Source organism: Octodon degus, unplaced genomic scaffold, assembly GCF_000260255.1.
Source record: "Octodon degus isolate 3935 unplaced genomic scaffold, OctDeg1.0 scaffold00027, whole genome shotgun sequence".
Lineage (NCBI taxonomy): Eukaryota > Metazoa > Chordata > Mammalia > Rodentia > Octodontidae > Octodon > Octodon degus.
The window spans coordinates 18,485,323-18,510,339 of record NW_004524603.1 but is presented as its reverse complement, the minus strand read 5'-3'; the positions used below and the strand labels follow the sequence as shown (position 1 = coordinate 18,510,339).

At 45.6% G+C, this 25,017-nt stretch overlaps 1 protein-coding gene across 1 annotated transcript in view; it reads right to left on the bottom strand.

Annotated features, from left to right (window-relative positions):
- Positions 1-25,017, bottom strand: part of Dgki (diacylglycerol kinase iota) — a 306,437-nt gene that overhangs the window by 275,805 nt on the left and 5,615 nt on the right. Inside the window, exons 2-3 of the mRNA XM_023712766.1 lie at positions 9,083-9,157; positions 7,551-7,607 (exon numbers count right to left, since the gene is read on the bottom strand). The gene's annotated coding sequence lies outside the window, so the exon portion shown is untranslated. The remainder of the gene's footprint in view (positions 1-7,550; positions 7,608-9,082; positions 9,158-25,017) is intronic.

Sequence of the window (25,017 nt, the reverse complement as noted above, 5' to 3'; positions counted from 1 at the left end):
TAATAATACTTCCTGATTACTGACTCGGTCCCAGGCACTTTTAAATATCTTTTATGTATAACATGCATAAAAATGTTTTTAATCTTCATGAGAGTTTTAGTGACTAGAGGAGCTGTACAGAAGGAATACACGGATGAAGTCTTAGGTGTTCTTCAAGCGTTGAGCTATTTGTAGATTTGCGGTACATTACAGTGTTCTGTGCCCTCCCCACTCCTCCTCTGCTGCCATAGCAACCTCTACTGCACCCCCTTGGCACCGGAGACCAAACCTCCCCCTCATTCAATAGTAGGAAGATACATTTCTGACACATCACACCTCCAAGATCCTGGCCGGTGGGTTCACTGTCCTGTAGCCAGGGCCACTGATTCCTTCAAGCACCTCCAGAGACTGGGCTGGCGCACCTGGAGTGTTTGTCTAACCTTCCAAGTCCACCTGGGCATGATGGGCCCCAAAGCTCGCTGCGGCTTTCGAGACCGTGGCTGCCTTTCCAGCAGCCTTCTGCACTGTCAGCAGCAGGTCCAGCTTGAGTGTAAGAACTCTAGGGAGGGGGAGATGCTGGGCCCTCCCCATCCTCACTCTTCAGATGAAGCTACTGCTGAGCACCTTGACCTCATACTCTAGTGATAAGACAAGGACTTTACTCAGGGCTTGCTTAAGAGTTAAGGTAGGAAGGACAGTAGCAAACTGCCAACCATGGAGTGTCAGAATTCAAGTTATTGAAGGCGTCTCAGCGAGACATCATGGTGCGTTCCTCTAACTCCAGCACTGGGAGGCTGAGGTAGGAGGACTAAAGGTTTGAGCCCAACCTAGGCAACTTAGTGACTCAGCAAGATCTTGTCTCAAAAAAAAAGTAATATAGGGCAGCTCCTCAGAGAGTTTGACTCTAGGTAGCATTACAGCCCTCATTTAACAGATAAGGAAACCGAAGCACAGAAACGTACATCAGAGCAGCAACTTGTGTTCTGTCAGTTGTGTCCCTAATGCCTCTCTTCTGCTCTGAAAGATCTCACTTGAGCTACTTCAACGAGACATGCCAATGACAGACAGGAATGAAAATACTGAGTCTGTAAAAATGTCAGACAGTAATTAGAAGGCAGAGAAAAACTTACCACACTTGCTTAGGTTAGAAGAAACTGAGCAAGAATGAACAATACCACTGAAAGAAATTCTGCATTTATTAGGGTTATAAATCACCCAGTTACTATCAATTTAAGAAGGAAAATCCTGGAAGAATTGGATATAATTACCTGTGAGAAATCACGCTGACTCATAGGATCACTGAGCTAGTGCCAGATCTACTCAAAAGATGAAGCCAACAATTTTCACAAACCAACAGTTATTTAGAAATTAGATGACTAAATTAATCATTTTGCTGTGACACATATTTTGGCAAGCATATTTACAGTTCCATGTAATTTAGTTTACACAGGAAATAAGAGATAGTATTTAAGAATTGTTTTTAAATATTTATATATATGCATATATATATATATAAAACTAATAGTCATTAAACATCTTTACTATTATTCTTTCTAGAAAGTAAGCAGGAAAGCAAGAAAACCAAGGCACAGATCACATGATTTGCACAAAAATTATTAAACTTTTATTTAACTATACTTATTATTGAAGAAAGTAACTTAACAAACTTACTAACTATATGTCCATAATCTATAGTTTTAGATTTGGATATGTCAAGCACCCATCCATTCAGAATGTTTCCCTGACTTAGTATAAATTTATTTCTGTATGGTTTAAAATAATAATGTGGGGTCGGGGAGGTGGCCCAGTGGAATAAGCGCTTCCCTGGTAAGCGCAAGGGCCTGAGTTCAATCACCAGTTCCAACAAAAAATAAATAAATAACTAATAATGTGATCACACAGTATGTATATGCATCAATTGCCCAAGTTGATTGTATTATGCAAATATATTCTAATAAGAAGAAAAAAATTCAGCTTAAGCACATAGTTTGAACAAAGTAAATATGCAATAAATGTATGGTCGACTGAATGGAATTCTCAACCTTATTTCTTTGACAACTAAATCATGGGGCTATTATTTTAGGGAGGGAGGGTCATTAAATGTCTTCATCAGTAAGGAAAAGAAAGCTGTTATCGTAGTTTGTTACTGTTTTCTAATCGTTATTCATGAGCAATTTAATTTTACACACTGTTTTCTTTTGACCATTATTCATGGCTCTTAAATTACTGGAGTGAAATTAGATTTTTCACACTTTCTTCTTTTGGCCATTTTTCATAGCTCCTAACTAGTTGAATCAAAATTAGGTTTTTCACACTGTTCTCCTGATCATTATTCATTACCCCTAAATTGTTGAATTAATATTAGATTTGGGATTCTTATACTACAAATGTGAGTGTTGATACATAGTTGTTAAGACAGCAAACTAAGGCTTCGAACACCACAATATCTTCTCATTGTCAATCAATAATTCTTGAATTTTTCATAATCAGGTAAGGAAAAGACTATATCTTCTAGGTTTTTACCAGTGATATATGCTAATTGATACTTAGCATAATGGCTCAGTTATTTTCCAGTACCCAATTTAATTCAAAATGTTATTCATAGAATGTTTGAAAGGCTCTTAGAACTCATAACCTATCCTTTATAGTTTACAACTAAGAAAACTGAGCTTCCCAGAGACTCATCTCGAATGATGAAGTCCTCCACATATTTGTTAAAAAGTCACCAAGTTCAAGTCTTGTGTCACTGTGAGACACCGGGGCCAGCAGTTCTTACTCTTGAGATTCTGGCCACCCTGTCAGAAAGAAGCAGAGGTGCAACGTGAACCTAGACCGAGCTCACGAATGCCCCGTCGTTTACACTGAGTAATCTGTTAAAAATCTCTTAATTAAGAACCCCAAATCAGTCATCCTCAGCCATAAAGTTCATCTCCAAAATAGCCTCTTAGGCCAAGAGTTCTCAGGCATTCTGGAAGGAATTCAGCCTCTTAGAAGGGCATTCAGGCAGTCCACGTTCACTGACCACACGCTCTTCGTCTTGGACCATTAAACAGGGACAAATTCCACACAGAAACTCCCAAACCTTATGTTAAAGGAGGAAGACACTGTTAGGCCAGTAAATAGTAATATTTATAAATAATCCCAATGTGCAAGGGGATTCAAAGGGGGCACAGCAAGGTGCTCTGACAGAGAGCAATGTGCTGTGTATTTACAGGTGAGGAAGAATTCTGCAACAGACTACAGTCTGTGACACCACCAAGCTCCTATGTGAAATACTAACCCACAGTGCAGTGCGATTCAGATGTGGGACTTTCAGAGGCACCTAGGTCAGGAGGTTGGGGCCCTCACTAATGGGATTAGCAGCATCTCATAAAAGGGACTCCAAGAGAGGGCCTGAGATATAGCTCAGTGGCACAGCCCCTGCCTGGCAATAGTGAGGTCCTGAGTTCAGTTTCTGGTACAGAAAGGAGGAGGGGGCTCCAGAGGGATCTCTTGCCCTCCTTCATCCCTGTAAAGAAGTCTGCAGCATGGGACAGGCTTCTCACCACAGCCAAACCAGGCTGGATCCCTGACCTTGAGGTCCTCAGCAGCCAGAACTGTGAAAAATAAAATTCTCTTGTTTACAAGCCAGCCCAACTAGGATATTCTGAGATGAAATCATAGACTAAGACAACCTCTAAGTGAATGATATTTAGGCTGTAGCCTGGGCTGGGGAGACAGTTCAGCAGCTTAAGAGCCTGCCTGGCCAGCACAAGGTCCAGAGTTCACTCCCTGCGACCGCAAAAATAAATAAATAAGCAAGCAAGCTTTAGCCTGACTGGAAGAAACAGTCATGCAAAGAAATTTTCAATATACCAATCAAATACACAAACATTCAAGGCTCTGGTTAGAGCCAGATGGAGCAGGAAAGGCAGACAGTGGTCAGACCACCCAGGTCTTCTCCGACAAGACAAAGGGCTTCTGTGCTGTAGAAATCACTGGAGAGTTTCAAGACCGAAAACGACATAATCTAGTTTTCATCTAAAAGATCACACTCTTAAATTCTGGGCAAGTTAGAAGGAGAAGCTTAAAAAAAATATGGAGAAGCTACTGCAGGTGTCACAGGTACAAAGTCACTGTACCTTAGTACTGACAACAGAAATTGAGGTAAGTGCATTAATTATGAAAAACACTTTACAGATAAAATCGACAGGAAAAGGCAAATGAGTTGGATGCATAAGGAATGCAAGAGTAGAAATCAGTATGACCCGCTGTTGTTCCAATTGAAGTGTATTTTTTGCGAGGCGCAAAAACACAGGAAAAGCGGTTTCAACCAAAGAGCTTCTCTTTTCTATGCATTTTACTTGACACGGGAGCGATGCATTCTGACGCACCATACAGAACCTCAAGGAACGAAGACCGGAAATGGAAAGTCAGCAGATGTCAGAGCTTTAAACAAGAGCTGGCAGAGAAGACAGAACGTGGAGAAGCTCCTAACCCAGCAGGTTATAAACAGGGTCAGGGATGCACAGTGTGAGCCTGCAGGAAGGGTTTTCCAGTGCGGTGGAAAAGCGAGCGAGAGTGACACCGGCGCTCAAGAGCAGAGACCATCTCCTGAAAAATGGAATACTAATATTTTGAGTACTTCTGAAACAGAAAAGAATGATATCTACTGAGATTGGCACGGAGGACATCAATTGTGACAATAAACAGGCAATTTCAGTGAATGGAGAGTAAAAGCCAGCCCCAAACAGGTTCGAAAGATCAGAAGAGGACATACTAAAAATAATTCCAATACATGGCACTTCTTCGGAAGCTCAGCACTGAACACAAAGCTGAGGATTCAAGCAAAAATTAAGCACATTTATTTTTCTAAGTCAGGGTCTGGGGAGATAGCTCAGTAGAATAAGCGCTTGCCTGGCAAGCACAGGGTCCTGAGTTCAATCCCAGGTACTGCAAAAAACAAACAAAGGAACAACAACAACAAAAAAGACATCTCTATTTTTCTAAGACAGAAGCTGTGATAGCATGCTTATGCTGATAGACATAATCTAGATGGGGTGGAATGGGAGTGTTTGAAAATGTAAAAAAAGGAAGAATAACAAGTTGAAGGAAGAAGACAAGGGAAGACCACATGGTCGAAAGGCCACATGGAAGAATTAGTTTCAGGGAAAAGGAGCAGAAGAACTAAGGGAATCTCTCCTGCCCCCTGGAATTTAATTATCCATCTATGCAGAGAGAGGAGGGGAACTAAAATTGAAGGACCTCTCAGCAGGAAATCTATAAACCCCACCATAAGAACACATTGCAAGCCCTTTCCCTTTGCTCTGAGCTCCCACTGAGTGATATGGTGGCCGGGACCCACGTGCACTGTGGGGTAGCACAAAGGACACTCGCTATGCGGTTGGATCCACAAATACCAGGGGAAGCCAATGCATGGGGTAAGTACCTTCTCTTCTGTCCACAACCTCTGACTCTACCCTATTGCTTTCATGTTTTCTTTCAGTCCTCTTGAATTCAGTAGAATCAATGAGATCGTTCTTTTTCAGTGTCTTTTTAAAATTTCCCATTTGTCTAAAAAATCAAGGTCTGGCATATTGTCTAGCTCCTGGACTCAAAGGGTCCTCCTACCTCAGCCTCCTGAGTAGCTGAGACTACAAGGCTGAGGCTACCACTGCCCCAAGCCTAGTATTGACTGTCATTTAAATGTGTGTGATTTTCTCTGGATTCATCCATCTTCTGTTCCTAATCTACACAGTCAGGTAGCTCACAGCTTTCATTACTATCTGCAAGTGCCATCAATTAGCAAATGTCCAAACTCTGGCTCTTTTGTCTGATAACCTACAAATTCATATTCCCACCCAGCTTTCTCTTGGGCATCCTGATTTGGGGTCATAGGACACCTCAGACCTGGTAGTTCTACAACTAAACTCAACAGCTCCTCATCCCATCCTCAAATAAAGTCATTTTCCAACACTGAACACATTCTCCAAGGACCTTTTCCCTCATGTCCCCAAATCCCATCCATTACTACACCTTGTCAAGTTTGTTTTCTTCAAACTCATATCTGCCACCCATGTTACCCTTGGTCCAAGTCATCATTCTTGTACACTTAGATTACTGACAACACCTTCTCAGTTGCTTCTATACCTCCAACAGTACTATTGTAGAACTCCAGGATGTTTTCTCTGTGTTTCATTCAGCACAGGACATTTTACCAAAAGCAACTAAATGCCCCTTCCCAGTTTCTCTGATGATAACAGTGCAGCATGGCGCCCAGGGGCCCTTGAATCTGGCCCTTGCTCACCCATAGATTGCACTCCTCATTCACCAGCAACTCTCATTGATGCCTGTTTGCATCTTAAGTTCTGTTTAGGGTTTCATGGTCCCTTTCTTCTCACCCATGTTCACCACTATAAGAAGCTGGTCTGAGGCACACACCTGCTTGGATGTTTCCCAAGGAGTATAAGTACAGCTTGAACTCATCTCACTGGAAACATAAAGAGGAGCAGAAAGTCTAAGGGAATCCTGCCCCTCCCCCCCGCATCCCCTGGAATTTAATTATCCATCTAATGCAGAGAGAGGAGGGGAACTAAAATTGAAGGGCCTCTCAGCAGGAAATCTATAAACTCCACCATAAGAACACATTACTAATGTCCATTAATCAAAAATTACTCAGCAGGCTTTCTCTGAGGAGCGCTCCGCATAAGATGGTAAAGGGTGGAGCACAGTAGGGAGCACCTGAGCAGAGTAACTACACTCTAGGAAGGACGAGTTCTGCTCAGGACGAGCCTCTGTCTTGCGAACTGTGGACCACAATTCTGGCCCAGAACTAGACCCCAGAGAATACATTAGGGGACTGAGAACCACTCTCACCTTCCCTAACACCTCCCAGCAGTTGAGCTTGGTGTGTCCTCTGAACAGAAGCTGAACAAACAAGTATGTTCACAGGCCGTCTGCTCCTCTGAACCCTCTGTTATCACACAAATGGCATCAACTGCTCTGCATTCTAGTTCAAACTTGTTTATTGTCATGACTAGACTGTGAGGTCAGGGATCGACTACTGAATGTAAGTCTACCTATCTATGTATTTATCTATCTATTTAACATATTAAAACTCTGTTACTTAGATTAGATGAGATGTCCCCGGTCACACAGCATCAGAACTGGCTTTGAGAGAGAAGAGCTCAACTCTAGCATTCTTATGAATAAGGTCATTATGATGCCTTCTGTGTAGTTCATACACACTCAAAACTGAGAAACTGCATTGGAGATTAGCCAAGGAAACAACACAAGGCTATTGTCTCCTCACCCCTTCACCTCTGCTCCTCTCCAGTGTCTGGTTCAGCCATGAGTACATGGCTCCCACCACAGGGACAGCATGAGCGGAACAGAGCAGAGGGCTGTGTGCAAACAAGGGAGGTGCCTGAAGGGAGCACAGACGGGACTGACCGAGGGCTCCACCAGAGACTCGCGTGGAACCGACGGGCACAGACTGTATTTCCGACTCCCTAGTGAATCCTGGATACCTACGAGAGCCCAGAATCCACAGGAATCCAAGGTGGTAACCAAAAGCGTCCGGAAATACTCACTTCTCTTGGTGATCTCGAGCCCCCTTCCCGAAATGTTGGTTTACATCTGAAATTAATCTGTCATATAAAAAGAAAAATACGTTAGAGATAAGCATCACAGTAGGTCGAACTGCCTGAAAAACCGAAGAGTAACAGATAGTGAGACAATAATGCCCGGACACTAAGAAACCAGTTAAGATTATTGCTAGTTTTTTGAAATCGTCATGAAAGAGTCCATGTGACTTCACGTCTAAGTCCACGTCCCTGCGTTCTTAGTGATGAAATCAGGGCATCTGTAAATAATAATGCCCTTAGATTGACATGTGGATAAACTGAGGTAAGAAAGAGTCAGAAAAGTATGTGCCAGCTGAAGCCATTCAGCTGGGCTTCAGATCTTGAAACTTGAAAGTATAAACTTGAGAACTCTTAAATATGATGAGAATTATTCACATTATCCTGAAGTGTTCTTTACTAAGGATTCAGTCCTGCCCTTTTGAAAGGAAGGCCTCCTGGTTGGGAATCTGCATCTTGTTTCATGCCAGATCCAATGAAATGAGCATAGAATGAAGGAGAAGATCAGTGGGTGCGGTTGTGGTCCAGAGCATTAAGGTACAGTTGAGTAGTGGCTGCCTCGAGATTTCAGTGTACGACAGCTACAGGTTGTCAGGGCAAAGGCATGAATGGGGGGCTCAACTGCGGGTCATGGAACAAAAATGTTTCAACACATTCCCATGTGCGCATGGCAGCTCAGGAGCCCAGACAGAGCAAGGAGAATTCTGCGTGACCCTGAAGCCGAGGTCCGAGACAGAGGACAGCGTGCTATCTACTGGAGCCTTCCCTTGCGCTGGCCAAGGAAGAGATAAACTCTACAGAACACATGTCTTCAGGGGAGAGGTACCCGGAAGACATGGCTTCCAGCCCAGCCACACATTCAAACACAGACACTGCACAGGAAGCCACAGAAGTGGCCGACAGCTGTTTTCAGGTTCTGCTCTGGCCCTGGCAGCCACTTAAGTAAAAGGCAGACTCCTAAAGAAAGGCACATGTAAACGATGGTCTTAAGATGGAAATTTCTAGAACTGTTTTCTTTTGGGCGGAGGCCGGTTCAGCCCGCCCTGAGGGCGGGACTGGTGTAGCATGCGGTGCCAGGGTTCCAGCAGCAGTCCCCTGCACCTGCCTGAGCTCACCTAAGCAGGAGCTTTAGACTGCTGAACTATCTCGCTGGCCCCTGGAATTGTTTTCTTAAAAAAATATCTTGTTCAAAAGCAGAGATTGTATAGGAAGAGAATTCCTGCAAACTGGGCTCTGGTTTTACCATTTTTCTCAAAGGTCGACATTAAATGAGATCAAGAACTGCGTCAACAGACAGTCTAAATGACCCTTCAACGTTGTCTTTTAATTATTAATCTGCTCATCTTGTCTGACTTCTAGTTTTTAAAGGAAAACTGTTGTTTAAAAAAGTTGGAAATGCGGGTTAATACCTGCCCCCTCCAATGTAATGAAGACCGGACATTGGCAATAAATATATGTGGCAGCAGGTGGCGCTCTCTTACCTTTTCTAGCTGCTCGATGCAGGCGGCGTGGACCACGATTTTACACACTGCACACTTTCTCCTGAGAGCAGATTTCTACAACGTACAAGTCAAAACATAGAAAAGAAATGTTAACGATCTGTTCCGAGGACTTCCCCGGCCTTAAAAGGAGCATGCAGAAACAAAGCAAACGTTACCGTCATGCCCATTACGAAGCAAATGTAGCTCCATATTGACACAACCTCCGTTGGCCTGGGATCATCTCTCGGACTATAACAGACGTCACAGCTGCTAACTATTGAGCACACAGTATCAACTAAGCTCTTTCCCGCACGACCACACCTCTGAGTTTTATGGTAAAACGATGACGTCATTGTCCTCTTTTTTTTTTTTTTTTTTTTTTTTTTTTTTTTTTTTTTCACATTTTCACTAAAGTAGCTAACGTGCCAATGTCTTTACTTAGGTCTGCCTTCAAACCAAGCATCTTGTCACTGCTGCCAGACAGCCTGCGTTTCAAGGGATGGGGTAACACACACAACCAGAACACGAAACAGTAGTAGAAGTAGTAATAGAGGCAGCAACTATAACACATTTCGACTTTGTGAACGGTCAAGAACGGCATGTCCTGGGGATCTCCTGTTGCCTACAGTGTGCTGGCTAGATCCCTGACTTGGCAGGAAACCCACAGAAGACCTGAGTTTTGGTGCTCCTCAGAAGTACAGGGCTGCTAAGGGAACTGAGAGTTCATGCTAGTGCGCTTCTCTCCTGCTGCAACAGCCCTGGAAGACTTCGCACAAGCAAAGGAGGGTATCTGAGGTGGGTAGCTACATGCAGGCCAGGACTTAACGGGGCCTGAAAAGCTGTGTTCTTTGTCAGCTACCCCCATCTCTGTCTGGCTTTGTGCCCACCGCTGGGCTCTGCATGCGGTGAAGCTGCAGGGAACTTGGAGGCTTCTAGAAGCCGGCTGGGGAAGGGACATGGAACACCGCTTTGGGCAGCTTGCACAACTTGGGAAACCAGAGCAGCACCCGCGTACTCTGTGATCCCTACCAGAATCCCAGGTCAAAGAATCCTGAGTCAAAGTGTTTTCTGAACAGGGATCTGGGCTACACCCTTTGGGGTGCCACTGGGCTAAGATATATTATCTCTTATCTTTTGGGGGTGACACACAAATATTCATCAGGAGTAATTTAAGGGCAATGCTCTATGACAACAACAGGTGACATAAAGGGCTGTGTGTGATAAAACTAGCTTGAATCCTTGGCATGTCTTGTCGGCCCTGCCCAGCCTGGGCGTGGTGGCACACACCTGCAATCCCAGTGCTTGGGAGGCTGAAACCAGGAGGATCACTATGAGTCCAACCTGTGTAGTGAGACCCTGTAGACCCTGTACTAAATACATTTTTAAAAAACTAATTTGAATTAGGTAATACTGAATTTTAGAAGACCCTCTTAAAGTATATTACTAGTGTCTGTGCCTCTTGAGGCAGAACATACGCACCACAATCTCAATTCTCCTTCACAAACAGTGCACCATGCTGTTCTACAAAGACCAGCCCTTCTGCTGTTCCTGCCTTTCTGTCTGACTGAAGTTCCTTGCAAATCATTGTCCCTGTCTTTTGTCCACTCCGCTCTCCTCAGTGACAGCTTCTACACAGCTGTGAGTCTGAAAATCAGATAATTAAGGTTTATAATAACATACAAAATTAAGTGAATAAGTTCTGAGTGAAGGCCTGTGGATCTTTTCCTTCATAATTATGAGCACGGATTTCAGTTCTTCAATTGATGGGGACTATTTAAGCGGGTCTAACGTCTTTTACTGTCGACCTCTTGGATTCTGAGTAGGTTTGAATGGATGAAAGTTATTTGAAATAGCTGGATAAGAAGCTTTGGGGCTGAAATTGCTCAAAACATAATAGAGTTTTGAGCTTGGTTATGTTATAATTTTTGTTTTGAACACTTAAGCCAAATATAGGAAATACAGTATGCAATGTACAAGGGTCTAGATCTCTTTTTTTGAGGTTATGAGCAGAATATATTTATTGAGAGAAAGAAAGCTCCTGTCTGAGAGAGGGACGGGAGGGGGGCCCTAGTGGGTAGTTCCCTGAGGTCTGGATCTTTTAAGCCCTGAGAAATATTTTTTCCCAAATAACTATTATGCAATCCACTATGAAAATCAATGAGTTAAATTCATTAGCAAATTACTCAATAGGTTAGTTATTACTCTGCATAATGAGGCATAGGTTTTACAGAATCTAGCACAAGGAGATAGTTTTTAAAAGACATCTGGGATATGAAATGTGTTTTAACAATCAAAATTATAAAGATTATTTTTTGTCTTTAGTAAGGGTCTACAGGGTCTCACTACACAGATTGGGATTATAGTGATCCTCCTGTTTTCAGCCTCCCAAGTGCTGGGATTACTGGCATGCACCATGGCACCCAGTCTCAATCTCCATCTCAGCATGCCCCAGGGGTGGGGCTGGGACAGCACACCAGGGATCAAATCCCAGTCCCCGAGTCTGCCTAAGCAGGTACTTTAATCCACTGAGCTATCTGGCCAGCCCTTGAAATTATAAAGATTTATCCATTGGCTTTCTTCAGTGAATTTAGTTGGGCTTGTTACTTTAAATAGCACAAGTGTTCCCTGATTTAATCAGTGTTGATATTCAAAGAAACCTACTAATCTCCATGGGAGGCACCTTTGCAAAGAATAGATCAGACATGACCAACAGATCATATCCCTTTGATCTAATAAATAAAGGATCAGCACCCCCTTAAGTGGGTCTGACCTGCCAGCCACCCCAGAGAGAGCAGGAAACGCGCTCGGGGGTGCTGGGTTCTGCATCGCTCCCCACATGCTGGCGCTGGAGGCCACGCTCACCCAGCTGCAGACCCCACCAAGCGCAGAAGTGAAATGGCCACAGTCTCGGCAGGAGGACCAGAAGTGAGCACAAGGAGACGGCATCCAGTAACGGGCTTCCTATCTAACCCCATCCCACTCAGCCACACTCCTGGCTGTTGGTTCCTGACCTATGTGCTGCACCAAAAAAAAAAAAAAAAATCTAGCTTTGATTCATTTGAGAAAGACATGTGATTTATGCACTGCAATGCATACCTGGTGGCAGTTATTAGAGTCTGACAGAAAGAGAAAAGGGAGGGAGGGACAGAAGGAGGGGGAAGGGAGTGAAGAATAAAGATGAAAAGAAGGGAGAGATGGAAAGGGAGATAAAGAAGAGGAGAGGAGGGGAGGGGAAGAAAGGGAAAGGGAGCTGAAGAGGGGAGGAGAAGGGAGGGGGAGGGGAAGAGAAGCAGAAGGGAGGAGAGGAGAGGAAAGGGGAGCTGAAGGGAGGGGAGAGGAAGAAAGGAGAGAGGAAGGGGAAGAGGAGAGGTGCAAAGGGGAGGGATGGGGAGAAGATAATGGGGAGGGCAGAGGCAGGGCAAGAACACTTTCAGGACACGGGTAACCTTGTTTCACAGGCCTATAATTCATGAAAGGATGACAGCCTCTGCTGCCCAAGGTAACTGAAGTGTTTATCACCTCAACAGGCTGAAGTCTGACCCTTAGAAACAGGAACCACAGGGCTGGCTGCCCCTTCCTGATAAGGGCCAAAGGCTGAGTTATACTGTCCACAGGCCACCCCGTCCTGCCAGTCTTGACCACTCGCCCGGGCTCCGTCCCCATCTGGCTGGCTAAGGTGGAGAAGGAAGCGGAAACAGAGCCCACCTGGCAAACTGTTCTTGGCTCCCCTGGCTCAGGAATACGCAGAGGTCAGAGCCCTCCGCCTGCCCCACCCCCCAAATAAAAAGTGGCGTGTGAGCTTGGAAATCTCACTCTGGAAGGGGCATCATTGCTTGCACAGGTCCCTGAAGGCAAGAAGGCCACAGTGAGAGTGAGGGTGAGGGTGAGCACAGGACAAAGGGCCTGTGGAGCAGGGTGGTACTGAAGTGGTGGACCCGAGAAACAGTCTGGAAAGGCACAGGGAGAGGGAGGGCTGAGGCGCCAGGGAGGCCCATGCCCCAGCGCCCAGCCTGTCTCCCCGGGACGTTTTGGGCCTTGGCCTCAGAGCTCATGGTCCAGCCACAGTCCTTCAGAGCAGAAGGGAGCAGGGAGGAGCGCCTCTCTTTTCCTCTGCACACGGGGCAGAGCCAACGCTTAGCAAGGTGCCTGGGAGGAAACTTCCGGAGCCTCTAGAATGTCAGGAATTCAGTGTCCTTTCCAGGACTGTCTCTGTGGGCCACATAAGCAAGAACACTTGCTGTATAATCCAAGGTAAATGAAAACAAGAGTTCTTTGATTTATTTAAAACCTAATTAGAAGAAATGACAAGCGGACTTGGCAAATGCTGCTTCTCTGGGGAGCTTGGCATGCACTCTATAAACTGGCATTAGAAAAAATGAGGAAGGACATTATCGGAAAAGTTCCATCCATGTGATTTAGGAGCCTAAGTCCAGTCCACTGTCACTCGTGTTGGCTCCGGGCATCATCCAACAGATCTCAGGATATTTCACACATATCAGGAGGGTGGCCACGGAAGTTCCAGCACACGATTTGGTCCTCAGGAAAACACAGAGCACAACCGGAGGAGCTCATGCTTGCTGAGCCAGGAGCCAAGATACACGTGTCCAGTCTGTGACCCGGTGGGAACTCAGGCTCCTTAAGGGTGAGGAACCTGGTCCTCTGCCTGTGTAGTGCTGACCCATGTTAGAGGCAAGCTTCACTCGTCAACACCCATGTATCTGTCTGTCCAGTGTTCTCTTCAAGGACAAGGACTTGTGCAGGGCTGAGTCCCCCTGAGCCAGCCCTCCTCCATCGACACCTACATAATAAACCATGCCCAAGGTACCTCAGGATATTTGAAAGTAGAAGCAGCTCACAGGTAGGTGTAGGATCATTGCAAGTGAGTGCACCAGACGCTTACGCTGTGCTCCCATAATGCCACAGTTGCTGAGTCAGTGCGCTCCCATAATGCCACAGTCGCTGAGTCAGTGCGTATCGCTTATCCACAACGGTGACGGTGTGAGATGCCCTACATGTGAGCTTCCCACGTGGCAGAAGCGACCTGCTAACCACTGACTATTCCAAATGTGTTTATGGAAATTAAGTCAACAGCTTGCTCTAACCATCACTGGGTGCATAAGGCCACATGAATGCTACACAAGACACAAGAAGAAGAGGGTTTTTTTTTTTTTTTTTTTTTTTGACCTTCAGGGCAAAGCTTGTGAGCCCCTGGAGGAGACGAGAAAAGATCCTTTAATGTGGCCAAACACTGCAGGAACAGCTCAGAAAATAAAAACCAGCACTGGAGAAGGACAGAGTGCAGAGGCTACATCAGTACAGAATTAAATGCAAGAGCAAATTCTTGAACTGAAGCCTGAATGAGGTGCACAGTTGCTGGCTGTGGCGATGCATACCTGTAACTCAAGGCACTCGGGAGACTGAGGCAGCCTGGACAACTTCTGAGACCTGTCTCAGAACACAAATTACAAAAAGGACTTGGGGTGCAGCTCAGGGGTACAGCACTTGCCTGGCATGCACAAAGCCCAGGGTTCACTCCTCAGTGCCTCCAAAGGATGTTTAAATTTGAAAAATCAAAGACATTCTAGTGAGAAGATCCCAGGAATCCTCCTTTAGTGAGCACTGATACCTTCTTTCAAACTGAGACTGGCGTTGGCATGTCCCCCATGGGCACAGAGCTTTTGGGTCCATTAGTGTCCCTTTGCATGAGTTGTGAGATACAAGGACTGATGGTTGAGTGTGGAGGACTGATCGTGTGCAGGTGCCCTGGGCATCCCAGGTGCAGCATTCCCCACACGTGTGAGGAGTGGGGACGCTGGCTGTGGAAGATAGCTAGGGGGTTGTGCCACAAGGCTGCGCTTCAGAACTGGCACAATTCCACTATTTCCAAGAGGCCCAAGGGCTAAAAACCATGGTGTTCCAAGTGGTGCCGATTCTCCTGTGCTTTGTGATACTTACAACCTAACACCAAGAACATTGCATGAGGCAGACACTCTAGGAAGAAAAGTGGGGAGTAGGGGGTTGGCAGAGCAGGGCTTTGCACCATTTATGTCCCCAAGTGGTGGCTATGGAGACAATGGACACCAAGACCCCAGCAGGACCCAGCATTCTCCTAATGAGCAATCTCAAAGGAAACAGGGTTGGGGCTCCTGATACTGTTTGAGGCTCAAACTCTCTAGACCACAGGGACCGTAGGGTGGGGGTAGGACTGCAGACGAACACCTATTTCTAGCAGCACAAATAAGATGCCATCTGTGCTTGCCAGGGGTGCATGGCAAGAAGGCTCTTTTCCAGATAACAGAGCTTACCTCAATGGGTAGAGTTATGTTTTGGGGGACAGGATTTGGGACTGGGAAACTAATTCAGGACCTTGTGTTTGCCATGGAGATGCTGCGCTGCTAAGCTGTATCCCTTGCTTCCATAGGTACAGTTAAAAACACAAGGTCTGTGTTATTGCTGTCTCTGGGATGCCCCATGTATCTGGTTAAAATGTGAGGCATTCATGCTGGTAGCAAAACAGTTAGAACTGTCCCCCACTCTTCCCCAACAGAAGAGCCTGGGGCGGTGACTCAGATGATGTCATTAAGTAGACTGGCTCAGGCCTCTTCCAGGCCCTGAATATAGGTAAGAAAGAGAAGTTTTATGTAACAGGTGATAAAGGACCAAAATAGCCATCTAGTTGAGTAGCAGGGTGCAGCACTATCTCTAAGCTGAGGGAAAAATGAGAGAAAGTGAGATGAGTAATTTATTAATTCAGTGAAGCCAATAAGTACAAGTACCTGCTACAGAGCAGGCACTGTTCCCAGCACTGGGCACACAACAGTGAACACAACATTAATTTTTTTTTTAATCTCATAGAGTATATATTCTCCTGTGACAGAAAGACAATAAAATAGATAAGTATATACATAATAGGCCACAGAGAAAAGGAAGATCAAGAGCAGGCCTGAGAAGCCATAGTGAAAGGCCCATGCTGGGCAACACCCAAGGCAAGCTAGGGAGCTCACTGTGTGGGTAACTGGGGCAACAGCATTTCAACCTTGTGGATCAGCAAGTGAGAAGCCCGTGGACAGGAGGACGCTGGGATGTTTGAAGAGTGGTCAGGGCGAGTGCCAGGCAGTGGAGTGGCCTAGGAAGGGTGGCAAGCTCAACTAGGCAGGGCCTCGCAGGTTATAGTTGAGACTGTGGCTTTGTTTCTGAAAGACAGTGAGTTGTGAAAGCGCACAATGATAATTCATCTAGTAAGGGACTGGACTCAGACCTGAACTGGAGAAGACTAGCATAGAAAAGAAAGCAGAGGTACAGGAGGGATTGTGCTAGTCAGCCCTCTGCCGCCGTGACAAACTATGTGAGAGCGTCACCTTCCCGGGGGTTAAAGACAGATGCTGGCTCACTGCTTCGGCGGCTCCAGCCTAGGGACACCCGGCCCTCTTTCTCTGGGCTGTGATGGCGCCATGTGTCATGGTGTCAGAACACGGCCCAGGAGATCTGTGCACCTCGTGGTGGCTAGGAAGGGAGAATGAGAAGGCAGGCAGAGCCCCCACTCCCGCCATCCTCTGCAAGGGCGAAGACCTATCTTCTTCCCAACCGACCCCAACTTCCAAAGGTTGCCCTCCTTGCCAACTCTACCGTGAGCTGGGGACCAAGCCTTCAACCTCTGGCTTTTTGAGGGACATCTCGGGTCCAATGACAGCAGTACCCCTCTTCAGGGACACCTGTCCTTACTAAAAGTAACATGAATTTCCCATCCTTGGGTCTTATCTCTTTCAATAAAGTAACCAACAACCAAGGGTGGCCTCAGTCCTGCACTTTTCACTTTGCTGCGGCCATATACCTGGCTAACTGGACACACAGCAGTCTTCTCTAGGGGACGGCTCGAATTACCTCAAAGGCCTACATTAAACACCACTTAATGTTCGTACAGCAGTGTGTTTTGCTCTGTTCTAAGAAACACATCTTCTGAAACACTTGTCTTCCTAGACGGCTCTCCTGAGTAACCTACAAGAAACACACAGATCTCAAGGCTGAGCCAGGACCCCACCTGACCTGACGCATGGGCGGGTGAGCACCGCAGCCTCCAGAGCGCCTCAGAGAGAAGGGAGCAATGTGCCCTCCAGGCAGTGCTTGAACACAAATTAGAAAGGCCGCATTTCCCCAAAGGCCAGTATGTTTTCTATTTTTTTTTTTTCATCTACAGAGAAAAAATATCTCACAGTAGAAAGCCAAAAAGAGTAGAGAAATTTGTGAACTGAATGTAAGAACTGGAAGGATACATGAAAACTCTTCCTCCTCCTGAGAAGCAGCCAAATGGAACTCTCCTGGAAAACAGTTTATTAGGGACCACTAGAATCACAGACTCAAAGCTAGAGTTCATTATGTAGGAAATACCTCATCATGGATTGAGCATTAAATTAGCACTGTGGAAAACTATGGTCAGAGCGGCACAGGATCCTTCGGAACTCTTACCCTAGGGTGGAGGATATGTGTGTCTACGTTGCAATAACTTGTTGCGTCCATTAAAACTGAGATCAACCACCTCTTTAAGAATGTTTTGTAGCAACCTGTACTCCTGAATTCAATTCTTTTATTTAACAAGGAAAAGGTTAGTCACACTCATGAATTTCAGGGTGGCCTTTTGGTCAATAATCAAACACACACACACACACACACACACACACACACTGCGATGTCCCACGTAGCCATTGTGTGCAACAAGCTATGCAATCTGACTCTGTGTGGCTAATGCACGCTACAATCTTTACACAATATTGAAATTACCTAAAGACACACTTCTCAGCAGCTGTCTTCATCATTCGGTGGTGTGTGACTGTTCAAGGTTACTCTCGGGGACTTCAACGAAAAATAAGACATCAATCTTAGGATAAGTCTCTATCTTAAAACTCAATTGGGTAACTACTGCACACCACAGTGGACTTTCGGATGTCTAAAATTCAGGTGGAGACATGAGATAAATATATATTGCCACAATTCCTCATGAGAAACATGGCTTAGTAAGCTTGTTCAAGCTGACACAAATTGAGGAAATTGATACTAACACGATGATAGATTCAGAGATGGGTGGATGGTATTCCAATCATTAATCTGGATTGTCAACTTCACTGGATTAAGAGGCCACAAGATGTGACTGGATGATGAAGATGCTGATGTCACTGACTGGTTAACTCCCTGAGGAGTTCGTAGCTGAGTGAGCTACTGCCTGAGTAGCTAGGGGGTCTCTGGTCTCTAGGAATGGGGCTTTAAAGCCTTTCTTTGGGCAATTTCCCTTTCTCAGTCAGCTTCCTGGTTGCCATGAAGCAAGCAGCCTTTTTCTATCACCCCCTTCTTGGCCCACCATGTTTCTACCTCACCAAAAGCCTAAAGTATTGGGGTACAGCCGGCTAGGAATCAAAGCCTCCGAAACCACGAGCCAAAATAAGTCTTCTTCCTGTAAACTGTCCGAGTCAGGTATGCGTCCCAGAAGTCGAAAGCTAGCACAGGTCTGATGTCTGGTGCTTACTGTAGCCCTGCACTGGTAGCCCTGGGGGCTGCACTCATCCAAAATCCCTTCTGCCCTTTTCTGCTTGGTCACAGAGCAGAACTCAACTCTGCAAAAATCCGCAATTCAGCTTCCCCTTTCTAGTTCTCATTTTACTCAAACACTTCAAATTTTCCTAACTATTGTTATTAGCTGTCTCCCTGCTCTGTTCCTCTCAGCTCTTTCGCTTGCTTGTATTGCATATCTATTCTTGTTTTCATAGTTATGTGCTATTTCATTTTTTATTTTGATTTTTTCTTATCTAAAGAGAATACAAAATAGTAAAAAAAATTGGAAACTATACAGAACTTTCTCAAACAAAACAATAGGAATTTGACAATGGTTGCTGCATTGCATGATGTCTTTAAAGTAGTTGTTCCGATTACCAGCTATAAGCATGAAAAATTGGTAAAAGAAAAAAAAATGTTACAGTGCCTTGTGTCATTCTTGGCACATACTAGGCCAAGAAGTGTATGCACTACAGAGAAAACTTACATTTCACCTCAAAAAAAAAGAACAAGCACCCACTACTCCTCTCTGTAATCTTTTTCTGCTTTACAATTATTTCTCTATGCCTTTCAGCTTTGAGGTCAGCAAGTCTTACATTACACACGTATGGCCAGCCACTACTTCTAACTTTATCATGTGCAGTCTATCCATCTCTGCATCTTTTCAGTTTGTTTGTTTGTTTGTTTTTGACTCAGAGTCTCTGTATGTAGCTCAGGCTGGCCATGAATGCACAACAATCCCCCTGCCCCTCCCTCCTGAGCACTGGGATTACAGGTGTGCACCTCCAGGCCTCACTCCTGTGCACCCCCAGGCTTCACTCCTGTGCACCACCAGGCTTCACTCCTGTGCAGCACCAGGCCTCACTCCTGTGCACCACCAGGCCTCACTCCTGTGCACCACCAGGCCTCACTCGTCTTGCTTCTGTGGCTTTCTGTAAGATTTTTCAGCTATCTTCAAAATTTGATTTGCATTAGTGGATCAAAATTGCAATCTATTGTATAATACATTAAGTCAATTATTAGTATATGTGCAAGAATGTATATAACTAGGATTATAAACACACAGATTCGACTATTCAGGCATTCACAATTAGAGTCCTACACACACACACACACACACACACACACACACACACACACACAGAGAGGTATAGTCATAAATTTCAAACAGATAGGAGTGAGGAAGGGCTAGATACATTACACAAGTAATCATGAAAATAAGTGAACAGGAAATGTAGTAGATTAAGGGCATAACAGAGATTGGAGACTTAATATAAACTGAAAAGTACCCAGCGTTGCCCTGTACTCTTTCTCTTTTAATGTATTTGGTACAAGGTCTCACTATGCAGCTTGGACTCATAGCGATCCTCCTGTTGTCAGCCTCCTCAGCGCTGGGATTACAGGTGTGCACCACCACACCTGGACTTGGTCGCCCACTCAGTGCACCTGGGGGTCGGGCCAGAGCAGCATGTGGTACAGGGAATCGAGCCCTGGTCCCTGCGCTTGCCTAAGCAGGTACTTAGGTGGCTGAGCTCTCTCTCCAGCCTGCCCTTTAATCTTTACAGCAACAATAATGCTATTTGTACTATCTTACTAACATCACAAATCCTCATACATCCTCCCTGTCAGCTTCCTTTGTGGAAATGGATGGAATTGTTTTGTAAGATTCACAGTTAAATATTCTCCAACCAAAAGTAGCATTTTCTTCCAGATAGAATACTTATCTACAAAGCCCTATGGAGCTATTAGCCACATCCCTTGATACCAGTTCCCTAGGTCAGACAGGGTCTTCTCTTCACTTTAACCCAAGAAGATCAATATTCTAGTCCGGGTTCACCCTGTACTGTATTCCCAGCAGGCTATGTTGTTTACACACATGTGCACGTGTGCACATTCCTTGCGTTTTAATCAAGGCATCATTACCCTAGATGGGGGTTTACTAAAAGGGTCGCATCATAAGTACTCTAAACACAGCCACCACAGCCTGACCAAGACCCTTATCCCCATTGTGCAGCTAAGAAGAACTCAGACTGTGAGACAGACCAGTTTGCCCAAGGAAGCCTAGCTCAGAATGGAACTGAGGCCCATTGTTCCTTACCTCTTCCTACTTTTCTCTTATTTTCCTTGCTGATGGTGGATTAGGGACCCAGACCAATGAGGACAGATAAGAAATTAAGAAATGTGAGACTGGACACAACTGCCTTATTTGGCCTGTTTTCCTGAAATTCCCATAGGCCTGGACTAACACCAAACCTATTGACCACTAGTATGAGGATGGTGAAAAGCAGTCCCTGCTCCCCATGCAAAGCAAACCAAATGAGTTTCAGAGGGTGTGGCACCGGGAAACGCCTTCACCCCCCTCAACAGCCTGCTAGTACTGAGTGTGAAATCTTCCTTTCAAAAACCTTAAAACCAAGTCAGGAATCCCCATATACTGGTCACATTTTACACGGCAGGCTGACCCACTAACAAGAGTCTGAATGAGGAGGTGTCCCTCCACAGTCCCATCACCGAACTCATTTATTCTTTTAGTGAAGATTCACAGGGTAAGGGCTGGCCAGATAGTGCAGTGGATTAAAGCACCTGCTCAGGCAGAGCATAGCGGCTGGGGTTCGATCCCCGGTGTGCCGTGCCAGCCCCGCCCCCGGGATGAGCTGAGGTGACTGAGACTGGATGTGATGGTGCACAACTATAATCCTAGCCCTTGGGAGGCTGAAAACAGGAGGATCATTATGAGTCCAATTGCCTAGTGAGACTCTGTAGACCCTGAACTAAATACAAAAAAAGACAGAAAAGAAAGAAAATCCACAGGGTAACTATTCAATGCAGCCACTTGTTCTTCGTGTTGTGGATCTGAGGTGCCATCAAATAGACAGTGTCTTCATGCTCAGTTGAAATTATAGTTTAGTGATAAGGACAGAGGCGTAAAGAAGGAAGCAGATTTTTTTTTTAAGTGGTAGACAGTGATCTCCATGAAGATGGAGATCCTGGGGGAGGAACAGACTCGAGGACAGCAAGACCTAACTAAGGTGAGTTGCTTCGCCTCCCAAGGCTGCGCCTCAAATTTCCTCAATGAGAGGACAGACCTAACCGGTGTCCCTAAAATTCTCCAAACCCAGGACTCCTGAATTCTCTTTTGAGAGAGTGTCTTGAAACCACTTTCATTGGAAGAAAAATGATTATAGTGATTAATACTTATTTATTTATTTATTTATTTATTTATTTATTTATTTATTTATTTATGGTTGTCCATGCTGTGGCGATATATGCATTGTCTCATTGAACTTTCAAAACAATAAGAAGCACATTATTGTCTGCAACTTACAGACGTCAAATTTAGGCTTAAAGAGACCGAGCTTTGCCCAGTGCAAACCTTGGAAATCTCAGAACCTCTATCCACGCCCAGTCACTTGACTCTAAAGCCCAAACCCTTCATTGAGGCCAGGCCTTTCTTAGATGAAGAGACTGAGGCAAGCTTTTCGTATCTTGGTGTTTTCAAATCACTTCCTTCTGAACTATATATCTGCCCCATCTATGAGCCAGGGAAAAACAACAAAAGATTCCTCAAGAACAGACAAGGCCAACTTTAGAGGCCACTAGTAGTTGCAGTTAACTGCTAAAGTAAATAGTGCTTTGCTAAGATTGAGCGTCCTTGCATGACAACAACATCACTTAAACTGCTGCTCTGGGCCCTGGTACTGGGAGACTCAGGGTGAGAGGACAGCGGTTCTGTGCACCTGGGGCTGGCCAAGGTGGCATGCAAACTCTGTGCTCACCCAGATGCAAATCACCTTTATTATTAACAGGACCGCATCATATTAAATGTCAACAGAACTCTATTACATAAACGCATGCCCACACACAAGCACAGGAAGGGAGCCTCCACCTTCAGTTGTCATTTCAGCAGGGCTGGCCATTAAGGCCAGAGGCCCAGACACTTCACAATGAAATACACACGTGTGGCTCAGTGCAAAAGTTTCATATAAATGCAAAAGATCTGAGCGAAGATGTCAAAAAAAAAAAAAGTTAGAAAGCTCTGAACTGTAACTAAACCTTTCTGCCACTTCTCTTTACCTTTAGGCGGGGACAAACTTTCTGCTCTGATCCACAGCATCATAGCTACAGACAGATCAGCGAAGAGTAAGAGCCGCAAGCAAACTGCAAGGCACTGTACAGTATGTCACAAATAATTTTCCACTCAATACTGAGATCTCAGGAGACGAGAAGGGGTATTCTGGTGGGCAAATTCCCCTGTCCTCAGAAAACAAGCAGGAAACCCACATACCTGTATCTCAGTGTCACAAAACCTATTGTATATTAAAGGTATTCAGTGCTTTCTAAAATTATGATCACAAGTCCTTTTCTGTGACTAACACTCCATATTATTTTTATATGGGCTTGGTGTTCTCTAGAATATAATTTAGAGGAAAATGGACTGTACAAACAGAAAATACTATGATGCATTCAGATCACCTAGATTCTGCCACCTGGGAGTGAATCCTAGACAAAATCTTAGAGACCCCCAGAGTTCATATCCAGTGTGAACTATCACTGTCTCTACTGCCTGAAGTGGGCAGAGCTGTGTGTTTCCTTTAGCACACACGGTGTCCCAACCAAGTAACGAGAACTGACATTTCCCAAGGGCCTGCCACGCACTGCGTGCTGCTCTAAATGCGTGTGTGGTGCCTCTCAAGGAAACGTCCAACCACTGGGCCAGAAGGCGACATCCTGTCACCTGCAGAAGACTCCTCTCCCTTCCTCCTCCCATTCCCCCAGTGAGGGAGTCAGTATAGACAGTCTGCCTGTGAACATTCCCTCTAAACTATTGTTGATGATGGCGACACTCTCCCTGAGTCATTTGGACTCATTAGCTCTTCAATATCCTCATGGTAGGACAGGCCTCTGGCAGACGGCGGCCCTGCCAGCTCCCGGGATGTGTTGTCTTCAGGCTGCCACCCAAACAACTCAGAGAGTTGGCACTGCCTCCTGGGCTTTAATGCCACACACACACACACACACACACACACACACACACACACACACACAGCTCTCCCTGACAGCCTGCACCCAGCTCGGCCAAGCTGCCGTCTGGGATGGAGGCCGCCCATCTGCCACCCCGGACAGCAGGCTGTGGGGCTCTGTAAACAGGACCACGCGCGAGGATGTTGGTACATTCTGAGATCACTGCCAGGGTCCTGGGATGTGGACCTGCTAGACGCAAATACGCAGAAGGGCGGGGAGTCCTCAGCAGCCTACAACGGGCTCTGATTCTCACTTCACGTTGCCACCAACACCAGTCACACAGGCTGCTGCCCTTACTATGAAACTCCCGAGCGGAAACAGACTGGGTGGACCCGGGTGCAGCATCATTTTCACTGGTAAACAGCATGAAGTTGACAGTGTACTTCAGTAGGGCACTGAGCCACCGCCCTGTGCTTTCCCTCCCAGCTTCTTCCAGAAAGCCGAGGGCACAACCAGCCTCCCGAGGGCAGCTTCTGTGACATCCCAGAGCAGGCCACAGGGAGGCCTCCTACCTACCAAAAGAAGACACCCTGACACGCTGTGCAGAACGGGGTACTCTGCATTGTCCCGCTCAGCTGTTCCCACCCACGACCCAGAGTGACCATGCAGGAGAGAGAGCAGGATGCAACAAGAGAAAGCGGCAGACTGCTAGAGTGGCCGAGACGCAGTCACCTCAAATGCAAGGCCTTGTTAAAACCACAGTCCTAGCGAGCTGCTAATCTGTTTAAAGACATTGAACTAGAAGTAGGAAGAGAAGGAGGGAGACGATGAACATTGACTAATTAATCTAGCCTTCTGCCAATTCTAAAAGTAGGTGGAACTGTCATATTTTACAGAGGAAGCCAAGACTTAGAAAAGTGAAGGCCCACTAGGATTTTATCCAGACCTTTCCAACTCTGGATCGAGGAGTTTCCCCAGCCCCACTCTGCGGTGACCCATACCCCATGGCCTCTGTGGTGCAACCACCTCACTTTTGCAGTAGAACTACATTTGTCGGACATTAGGTGACACTGGAGGGCACGGGAGAGCTCAAGCCAGGTGTTTTAAAGTCAGGAAGAATCAGTCTTTTCTGCTAAATATTACTCACAAAGAAAAGACAAAACAAAATAAACAAACCAATAACCAAAGGAAGACAGTACCTGTGAGTCTATCCACAATAAAAGGTGACATAAGCATGTTTAAAAATAGAGAAGCTATATCTGGTAACAGAGTCTGAAGTCTGACAGCTCTCTCTCTCTCTCTCTCTCTCTCTCTCTCTCTCTCTCTCTCTCTCTCCTTTTTTTCCCTCTCCCCCCTCTCTCCCTCTCCTTCCCTCTCCCCCCTCTCTCCCTCTCCTTCCCTCTCCCCCCTCTCTCCCTCTCCTTCTCTCCATC